This window comes from Vipera berus, assembly GCF_964194415.1.
Source record: "Vipera berus genome assembly, chromosome: 6".
NCBI classification, from domain to species: Eukaryota; Metazoa; Chordata; class Lepidosauria; order Squamata; family Viperidae; genus Vipera; species Vipera berus.
Genome location: NC_138208.1, coordinates 58,693,023 through 58,700,623, shown reverse-complemented (window position 1 = coordinate 58,700,623; position 7,601 = coordinate 58,693,023).

Here is a 7,601-nt window from a genome sequence, read left to right as displayed (position 1 = left end):
GACTATTGAAATCACCCACATAGATTGTTAGGTGGGTCTTGATGTTCAGGACATACTGTAGCCATGCTATCAGAAGTGGTTTATAAATGTTCACTCCTGTTTGGAAACTTGTTCTTTGTAGAGATTGACAATATTCTTTTCCACCATGAAAACCATGTAGATTAGATATCATTAAAACATTAAAACCAAATGCTTACCTAAAGAACTCATACACATCAAGTCCATGCCATAGTTGGAGCCAGCTCCCTTTATCTGTCAGGAACTCAGGAAAAGATGGACTTGAACTTTCCCTTCAGCTGAAATACCCTGTAAGGTATCTGTTCAAAGGGGATAGTTTTCTTTATAGTCAGTTCTAATAGGTACATAAAGTCTCCCACCCTTTGTTGACAATTAAATACTTTGATCTATATATCTGAAGGAAACAAGTCCCCTCACATGGATCTTAGCCTGATGCTATAGACAATGTTAAGGCCCAACTTAGTAGCACCTGTATTTATCATTTTAAAGAGTTGCCACTTGAGTATACAAAACAGCCTATATTTTTCTGTTTTCTAGAATGCTGTTGTTACTATTCCTCGTGAAGCCCTTTAAAAAAATATAAGCCAAGTGTTTTCTGCAGATCCATAGCTGAATGCCACCCATCCTCATGTATGGGAGGGTGGAAGTTTTTTTTAAAAAAAAAAGTTTCCCATGCAAGAAAAAGAGATTCAGAGACAACATATAATCTTTTCCTGTTGTTAATAACAATATCATGCTAATAATCCCTTTCCCAGATTCTTCTAAAACATTAATTAAAAGTAACTGATACACAATTCTAACTCATTATTTGCTTACCTATTTTACTAACCTGGACACAGAGCCCATAATTATCATCTCCTGGGCTTTTTTATAGTTAGAAAAATGGAGTAGTTCACTTGCAGCTTCAGGAAGAACTCATTCAAAGCACACAATGGTTTACTTTTAGAAGAGGCACTTTTAACGTTTGACCTTCTAAATGTTCACCCTTCACTATTTTTCATCCCAACTCTTATTTTAATACCTAATCATTTACTTAATAATTAAAAAGAATATTTAGGGGCATCCGTTTATCTCATCATTTAGAAATCTAATTTCTAGAGTCTAAAAATTTGGGGTTAACATTTTATCAACCATTACACTCTGGGCAAATAAAATTCCTTTTGAAAATTTAAACAGACATGCATTTTAGAAAGATGCTGACTCTACCACTCTTTCTTCATTCATGGAAAATAGACATGACAAGAGGACCAGTATCACTGATATTCATTTCTGGGTAAGAGGAGGAGGGAGAGTTGTATTTCAATTTTTTTTCATAAACAAGACACAAATACAAGAACATTGTTTTTATTTTGGTGTGCTGCTCAAATAAAGGATGGTGGCCCTATGTAACACTTTGCATGTTGAGAAAATCCTAAATGCTATCTTGGCAATGCCTGACAACATTCTCTGTCTAAAGTCTTGAATTCAGTGTAGATCTTCCAAGCAGATTTTGAACATAGAGAATGTTCTCTTTTATCTAAAACCCTGAAATTTATCAACTAGGATTAGTGCAAAAGATAGGAATTTAGAATTTTAAAAAAGACTATGTCCAGGAACTGATTCTGAGCACTGGAATTACACAACAGTTGCACACTTCCCCACACAGAAAGTCCACTCTACAATGTACATAGTATTAGCCCATTGACTTAAGCTGGTTATTTATTGGCAAACTTGAAAGTATCGGATCTTTGCAAAGAACCAAATAAAGTTGCTTGAATAGTGAGATGGGCAGCATATATTGTAAATTTAATAAATAATTAAACATGAGAACAAAATGTCTTCATACTTATACTTATTTTTATAAATGTATGCATATGAAGAAAATACATGTATTTGTGTGTGTGTATAATAAATCATCTATAAACATACACGAGTTTTTAGATGATTTATTTTATCAATGAAATCAACAGGTATATTTCAAAATGGTTTTTTTAAAAAAAACCTGTGTGCAGATATTTTAGTATTAATTTGTATATAATTTTGCAGATAAAGCAGAACAGATTTATTAATAAACAAATAAATGCAAGGATGACAGATGTGGAAAAGAAATGCTTTTAAGCCTGTTGCCCTAGTCTGGTTCCTCTGGATATGCCAAGGAGCTATGGAAGTTGAACTCCAACACACGTGGAATTCAGTTAGGGAAATGTTATCAATCAAGTTGGTATTATAACCATGGGAGCAGGAATAAAATCCACTACATAAGCATAAAATATTGCATTCCAAATTGTATTAAGTGGCACAAAGTCAAGCCAGTATTCATCCTTTCCCCAGAAAAAGAAAATCCCAAGTAGACAGGGATTGTACTTTCTAAATATATGAGATAGCTGGGGTCTTTCCCACCTTTAACTTAAATGCTTCTTTGTTTATGGCAGTATCACTTTTTAAAAAGTAAATGTTTCTTGGCCACGTGACACTATGATACTGCATGATCACAAAGCCATTCCAAGAAACAACTAAGGAAAAAAAATCTTATAGCTTGCAAAGAACTTGGCATACTATAAGAACTTTTGTTTGTTTTTTGCTACTTTTTTACTATTAATAATAATAATGCAAGATGAAAGAAAAACCATAGCCACTTCAGACATTTTCAAAATACCGGTAAGCATCTTTTCTAGTCTGCTTGCTAGAGCTGGCCTGATGAATTTTTCTACAGATTTTTAATGTGCAGAAAAATTGTGGGGCACTGTATGATATCTCAGTCCAAAAGTAGACCACCAAGTAGCAGAAAAATTAGTTTGTTCAGCCATAAATGGGGCAGAATGTGTTACATTTCCCTGGGTTGATTTTTCACTTTCTAGCACTGTATGCCAGATGGAGTTTTGTGACCAGTACATTATGAAGGCATCTTTTTGTCTAGCAAGGAATGAAACTTTCAAATTAGTAAAAATAGTCTTCAAAAGCCAAGATGATGCCTGCTGGTTTAGAACAGAAGAAAATAAAGCAACATTTCATTGTCTGTGAAGTTTCTGTGAAGACTGTTTAAAAGAGAATAACACTCTTTTCTTTAAAAAATGAAAATGGGTAGTCAAAGCACTTCACTTATGCCTCCTCTTGAAAGAACTTTATCTGCCTATATTAGTACTGACTTAATTGCAGATGGGTAGGGAAAGAGACTAAGAATGAAAGAATGTATTAACATTGATATCAACAAGAAAATACCAACTCATATTCACAATATACTACATTACTATATTATTCTGTCTCTTTCTATCAGTATTAAAGGGGGGAGGAGAATTATGTGAGCCAATTTTAAACATGATCTAGGAGTTACCGCCGTAAAAAAATATACTTTAAATCTCTATCTCTCATATGTATATGTATATGTATATGTATATGTATATGTATATGTATATGTATATGTATATGTATATGTATATGTATATGTATATGTACATGTGTCAGAGTTTTTGCACTGACAATGTAAGAGACAGCCTTTTGTTTAAACTGCTTCACTTTGAATCTTGAAGGGAGGGAATTTTCTAATGACTATTTTGAGAAGATAAGAAAAGTCCGCCGTACAGAATGGGAGGAGAGACCTCATATGTAAAACTAATTGGATAATGTGACTTATGACGTGTAGATAAGGGCGGGGATTGTGTGTGTGTTGCGATGGGTTTGGGGGGAGGAGATTTCAGATTCTGGCATCCCTCCATGAGTGCCGATGTTTTGTTTCATATTGACCAGGTAAATGAGGTAAATGCAAGGGGGTGGAACACAAGAGTGGTACTAAATACCAAGGCTGCATTCCAAGTGATTGGCTTCCCCCTTGCTTCCCTTATCTCCAGTTACCCTACTCCACTGAAATACACTGCTCTACTTTGCCTTCCCCACCAGCCATTCCATCTTCCAACACTCTTTTACTGATCTAAAAGGGGAACTTCCTCCAACTGGCAAACAGTCAGGGGTAAGGTGAGCCCAGCAGGCACTATAGCACTTGCTCTCAGCACCCGCAAGCCTGCACCACTCCCTTCCTCACTGCAGCAGAGGGGTCACATCCAGCACCCTGTTATCTCCCAACCACTCAGTTCGGAATCTGCATATCTCACCCACCATGCAGGGAGCCACTCCTTCTCCCCAGCTCTCAACCAGGGGAGCGGAAGCAACACCCTCATTTGACTCTCACCCAACTCCCCCCCACACACAATATCTATATCATCTCTCTCTATATATATATAAATACACACAGACACACAGACACACACACACACACAGAGAGAGAGAGAGAGAGAGAGAGAGAGAGAGAGAGAGAGAGAGAGAGAGAGAGAGAGAGAGAGAGAGAGAGAATTAGCGCACCTTTTCCTCATCTTCATTTATAGGCAGTTTTATTTTCTTGCTTTTTTGTCACTCTATTTTATGACCATATGGGCAGGAAATGATTGTACGGGATTCAGCATAGAAATATGCAGGCAGTTTTAACTGGGGAAAATGTGAAACAGATATTTTAGTGGAGAGAAGTTTGGAACTTGGAAAAGCACAATGAACCTTTATTGTCAAAGTACAACTATGTGTACATTGAGATTAGCTTTGTGCTCCCACCGCCCAACACACAGTGACAACAAACCCTCCATCTTACTACACCATGTGAACCAACTACACCACACACCGGCCTCCCAAGTCAATTCTGCATAAAATTCACAAAAGTTCACAAAAGTTATTTCTCATTCAAAAGCCTAACAGCCCACGGATAGAAGCTGTTTTTCAGCCTGTTGGTGCGGCTGGCTATACTCCTATATCTCCTACCCGATGGTAGAAGAGTAAAGAGATACCGTCCAGGGTGTGAGTCATCCCTGAGAATTTTCCTCACTCTTCCAAGGTAACGAGCCCTGGCGATGTCATCCAGTGGCGTCAGGGGACAGCCCACAATGTCTTGTGCTGTACTCACCACCCTCTGTAATACTTTCCTATCCGCGGCTGTCAGACCAGCATACCAAACCACAATACCATACGAGAGGACGCTCTCTATCGTAGACCGGTAAAAGAGGGTCATTAGCCATTGTTCTACCCTGTTCTTCCGCAAGACCCTGAGAAACTGAAGCCTCTGTTGGGCCTTTCTAGCCACCTGGGTTGTATTAACTTTCCAGGTCAGATCTTCACAAAGGTAGACTCCCAGAAATTTAAAGGAGGAAAATCTCTCCACACAGTCCTCCCCGATGTAAAGTGGGGCAGGTTCCTCCTTTTTTCTCCAGAAGTCTAGCACCATCTCTTTCGTCTTGCCGATGTTCAGGTGCAAGTTGTTGTTACTACACCATATGGATAGTTTTTTCTACCTCTGCCCTGTATGCTGTCTCATCCCCACCTGTAATGAGACCCACCACAGTTGTATCATCTGCGAACTTAATTATCGCAGTGGATGGGTCAGATGATACACAGTCATATGTGTATAAAGAGTACAGGTAGGGGCTAAGCACACAGCCTATGATAAAAGCAGATGCTTGCTTAATAAGCTGTTATTACTTTCTACAGGATGATTACTATAATATGACTTTGCAAGCATGCTTGCGTTTAAAGCTAGCTTACCTCAGTCCTCACATCATTGTTAATTCATACGAAAAACACTGCATATTGTATGTGTTTCATTTTCCAGATGTTGTCACATTTCAGGATTACAGGATTGAGTGCAACATTATTCAGCTTTAGCATACAGTGGGTGTGTGCCAGAAGTGGAGCAGGCAATGGGGGAAAAAATGGGGGGGGGGAACTGCAATTATAAAACTGATCCCACTTCCTTTCTCATGGCTGTATATATTTAGGCTAGGTCTTCTGTATTTTCTGAACTTTTAAATTGTACACACTGTAGAAATAACATAAGATATAAGGCATTATAGAATATAGGATAGTAATTTGAGCTGGAGGCTTTACTGTCTCAGCTGGTGTAGCTAATCAACTAAAGTTTCTTTCATGAATTAGAATGTGTTCCCCCATTAATGTATAAATATGACTCCAGGGTAGCTTTTTGAAGGATGCACGGCTCTTACAGGTCTTTGAAGGATCTTTGGCTCATCTCACCTGTACTAACAGAAAGCTGAAGCTAGAAAATTACTTTTTCAAACCAAAGGCAGAATTTCTCACAGCTTGTTTTTTTTATATGAAACAACTATGTCAGACATCTTACTCACATGTCACAGTGTTGAAAGTAATAGACAAAGACATTCCCACAGGCTCCAAATTTAACAGAAATTACTTTGAATGTTTTAAAATGGAGTTAGAAACACATAACAAGGAGGGAAACAGCAACATGGCTCAGAGAAAATACTGTTCAGATAACTTACTAAGCCATTGTTTACTACAATTAACAGCTATTAGGTAAATTAATCCAATATGTTACTCTTGTATTCCTATCCAATGGACTAGGCTTGGGGTGTCAGTGGTTTGGATGGCATTATTAGTTAGCTATTCCAGCAGTTTGAAAACACTGGCTACATTCTGCAGACAGTGAACAGATTTAAGCCCTTCCAAGAAATCATGTTCATTCTAGGCTGGAATGGCCCATGTAAAGTAGATTATGAAACCAGCAATTATGTTCGGGCGAATGCAATTTCCATCAGTGACAAGATAGCAGTGGTAAAAAGACATTGCAAGCTGTCAAAAAAAGGGGGGGTTGTTGTTATGTACTGGGCTCATAAGTAATACCACGTGGGTTGCTGGAGCAGCTAACGGCTCTCCAGCAACCCAGACTACAAGTCTCCAGTGCTACAATTGGCTATCCCTAGGCGGCAATGGTTGTTTCAAACCTATTGGCTGCCGCCTAGGGGTGAGACTATATATTGTGGCTAGTTGCAGCCATTTGCTCAGTACAGATTCTGCATGAAATAAAATATGAGTTTTCCTGTACTCAGCTACCTCGTCTTCATTCCTGCGCCAAAGAACCCGCTATTTAACACTGGCAACAAAGGTGGGATCCTGCTTCACTAAAAAAGAGTTGAAGTCTATGAGGGGAAGGCACTGCACACTGGAGGGAAAAGGCATTTTCTCCCCCCCCCCCAAGGTTGGCTAGCAAGCTACGCTAGCGACCTCGTGCTCAGTGGACTCATTCCCTGAGCCTGGAAAGCAAGATTCGGAAAGAAATGCAGGAACCAGCTAAGAAAAAATGCCGAAGGTCGGGAAACTTCGGGAATTCAACGTGAAGCACCCGGAGGAATGGCCATCATATTTATCCCAGGTAGAGAACTACCTCAGGGCTAATCAGATCATGGAAGAAGGACTGAAGGCCGCAACGCTACTCTGCGTGTGCGGCACAGCAACTTTTGATTTGGCCAAGAACCTTTTCGCGCCACCGATTGAAGCGGTCTCCTACATAGACCTCAAAAAGAAGCTAACCGGACATTTTCAGCCCAAGATGTCTGAAATGGCTTGGTGGTTTAAATTCGACCAAAGAGTGCAGCAACAGGGCGAATTGGCTTCAGAATTCATAGCGGGCCTAAGGCAGGCTGCACGCCTTTGCAAATTTTCAAATTTAGAAGAGCGACTATGGGACCAGCTCATCTGCGGCTTACGGGACCAAACGCTTCAGCAGAGACTCTTTGCTAGACCAAATTTAATGTTCT